Source organism: Pelobates fuscus, chromosome 10 (genome assembly GCF_036172605.1).
Source record: "Pelobates fuscus isolate aPelFus1 chromosome 10, aPelFus1.pri, whole genome shotgun sequence".
Lineage (NCBI taxonomy): Eukaryota > Metazoa > Chordata > Amphibia > Anura > Pelobatidae > Pelobates > Pelobates fuscus.
The window spans coordinates 5,853,891-5,857,825 of record NC_086326.1 but is presented as its reverse complement, the minus strand read 5'-3'; positions in this window follow the sequence as shown (position 1 = coordinate 5,857,825).

Genomic DNA, 3,935 nt, shown 5'->3' with positions numbered 1-3,935 from the left:
AGATGAAAATGAAGGAAAGGGACCTCAGTTAAGAAAAAGGATAAATGAGTCATTTATTACACGTGAGTTTACAGAGGAAGAGGTTCTATTTCAACTGTCAAAAGTAAAGACAAATAAGTCAATGGGACCTGATGGAATACACCCAAAGCTATTAAAAGAGCTTAGTGGTGTACTAGCAAAACCATTAACAGATTTATTTAACCAATCATTGATAACAGGAGTAGTCCCAGAAGATTGGAAGTTAGCGAATGTTGTGCCCATTCACAAGAAAGGTAATAGGGAGGAGTCGGGCAACTATAGGCCAGTAAGCCTAACTTCAGTAGTGGGGAAAGTGATGGAAACCATGTTAAAGGATAGGATTGTTGAACATCTAAAAACACATGGATTTCAAGATCAGAGACAACATGGGTTTACTTCAAGGAGATCATGCCAAACTAATCGTATTGATTTTTTTGATTGGGTAACTAAAATTATAGATCAGGGTGGTGCAGTAGACATTGCTTACCTTGATTTCAGTAAGGCTTTTGACACTGTTGCACATAGAAGGCTTATCAACAAACTACAATCTTTGAGTTTGGATTCCAATATTGTTGAATGGGTAAGGCAGTGGCTGAGTGACAGGCAACAGAGGGTTGTAGTCAATGGAGTATATTCGAAGCTTGGGCTTGTCACCATTGGGGTACCTCAGGGATCTGTACTTGGACCCATTCTCTTTAATATTTTTATTAGTGATATTGCAGAAGGTCTTGATGGTAAGGTGTGTCTTTTTGCGGATGATACTAAGATATGTAACAGGGTTGATGTTCCAGGAGGGATAAGCCAAATGGAAAATGATTTAGGTAAACTAGAAAAATGGTCAGAGTTGTGGCAACTGACATTTAATGTGGATAAGTGCAAGATAATGCATCTTGGACGTAAAAACCCAAGGGCAGAGTACAGAATATTTGATAGAGTCCTAACCTCAACGTCTGAGGAAAGGGATTTAGGGGTGATTATTTCTGATGACTTAAAGGTAGGCAGACAATGTAATAGAGCAGCAGGAAATGCTAGCAGAATGCTTGGTTGTATAGGGAGAGGTATTAGCAGTAGAAAGAGGGAAGTGCTCATGCCATTGTACAGAACACTGGTGAGACCTCACTTGGAGTACTGTACACAGTACTGGAGACCCTATCTTCAGAAGGATATTGATACCTTAGAGAGAGTTCAAAGAAGGGCTACTAAACTGGTTCATGGATTGCAGGATAAAACTTACCAGGAAAGGTTAAAGGATCTTAACATGTATAGCATGGAGGAAAGACGAGACAGGGGGGATATGATAGAAACATTTAAATACATAAAGGGAATCAACACAGTAAAGGAGGAGACTATATTTAAAAGAAGAAAAACTACCACAACAAGAGGACATAGTCTTAAATTAGAGGGACAAAGGTTTAAAAATAATATCAGGAAGTATTACTTTATTGAGAGGGTAGTGGATGCATGGAATAGCCTTCCAGCTGAAGTGGTAGAGGTTAACACAGTAAAGGAGTTTAAGCATGCGTGGGATAGGCATAAGGCTATCCTAACTATAAGATAAGGCCAGGGACTAATGAAAGTATTTAGAAAACTGGGCAGACTAGATGGGCCGAATGGTTCTTATCTGCCGTCACATTCTATGTTTCTATGTTTCTATGTTTCTAAGATCCAGCGCACTCGCCCATTCACTAAACAGCAATTTCAAGTGTCTCAGAATATAATAGGATTTTTTTTTTAAACCTCCATAATTGTTTGCCTAGGTAAGGTGTTTGTAAAAAAAAAAAAAACTTTTCCATTCTGTGAGACTTGAAATTGCTGTTTAGTGAATGAACGAGTGCACTGGATATTGTATGATGTATAAATTGGCCCCAGCAGCACTCTATACTGTGTGCATGTTCAGGTGACGGCAGCCTCTCGGTTTCTGTAGCACCGGAAATGTCATTTTGGCGATGTATACAACAACAAAAAGAAGAGATAACGGAAACGAATAGGGCAGTAAGCTAACATTTTTAGAGGGAGTAAAAATAAATCAAATGTGCACTTAAACAGTAGGCAAAAAACAAAGATGGCGTCTCAAGCTGTGCCATGTGAGTGGCGTCAGGCAAAGCGAGGAGACAGAGATGTAAACAAAAACGGTGCAGCGAGCTGGGCCAAATGACCGGCAGGGCCGAGGTGTCAATGCTTTACAGGAGGAACCTGGAGGTATTAAAAGCCGAGGATTAGCTCTCCATAATGGATGAGCTCCTCAACAGGAAAGGGAGCCAGGTCAAATACAATGTCGCAGCTCCACAAGATGGTGTCCAGTGTAAGCAAATGCAAATAAATAAAAATAGACATAGAAAGATAATAATTAAAAATAAGTAGTAATTTAAAATTAGAGGTTGTACAATCACATTTTGAGGACAATAGGAAACTCATTAATAACGATATGATGTACACTGTATATAAAAATAGATGAGAACATATTTTAAAATTATAAAAAATAATGTAAATCAAAATCAGCGTTAAGACCAGTAGTTTTTGTTGTGTATTGGGAAATGTTTAGACACTGTATGGTTGATAAACCTTTAGTTAAACGTTACTCTGCTATCCTTATTTTAAGACATTTTGTAGTCACACCAATGTATTGGAGGTGTTACACGTAACATTTGTATTTCGTTCTCCTTCTTGGTAACATTGGATTTAAATGTATTCATAGTATTAGAAGATATGTCAGTAATTTTGCAGGCCTAACATACTTTGCATTTAAAAAAGAAGCCTTGTTTATCTAAACTAATTGTTATATGTGTACAGTCCTTAGTACGGTCCTTAGTAGTTATAAGCGAATCCTCTAAAATAATTTTTGGTTTGGATGGTAAAATTCTCTTTACTATATCATGTTCTTTTAGTATATCCAAAAGCTTGTTAATATTTTTTTTTCACTTGAATGGCTTTTGTTATAGTCAAAAACTATAGGGAGTGTTCAGTGATGCAACTAATGTAGAGAGGGCCCTGGAGCAAGAAAGTCCCCCTCCCTAACCCCTCAGTGCAAGTGTGGCCAAAATGTAGATCCCCATGTATTGTACAATTACAATGATTCTATGCCACATGTATGTGCGCATGTAGGGGTGTATTTGTATGTATTGTTGCCATTGGAAGATAGTGGTGTACTTGTGTGTAGTGTTGGCTTTTGAATGAAGGGTGTTTGTGTATATATAAACAATGCACAAGATCCAGCGCACTCTCCTATCTACTAAACAGCAACTTCAATGTTGACAGATTTTATTCGTTTTTAAAAGGTTTTGTTTAAAAACACCTTATCTAGGCAAAAAATAATGGGGATTTAGTTACATTATATGATCATACATTGCATAAGCCTGCCACAACGTCAATGTACCCCATCTTTGGCAGGTCCTACTCTCACAGTCTAATGTCTGCTCTTATGAGATTAACCACTTACTTGGGAATAAAATCCATCTGAGGCGCTCTGCAGTACAAGGCTAAATAGGGACCTGAGATGAGGAACCTGTGACAGGGAGGGGTGCAAAACCAAGGAGTTGGCTAGACTCCCAAATATATATATATGGAACATGGGGGGGTGGTTGCACTCACCTGAACATGCTTAAATGGGGTGCTGCTGGGGGCCATATTATACAATAAACAAAACACAAGATCCAGCACACTCTCCTATCTACTAAACAGCAACTTCAATGTTGACAGATTTTATTAGTTTTTAAAGGGTTTTGTTTAAAAACACCTTATCTAGGCAAAAAATAATGGGGATTTAGTTACATTATATGATCATATAATGTAACTAAATCCTGATTATTTTTTGCCCCAGCAGCACCCCATTTAAGCATGTTCAGGTGAGTGCAACCACCCCCCCATGTTCCATATATATATATTTGGGAGTCTAGCCAACTCCTTGGTTTTGCACCCCT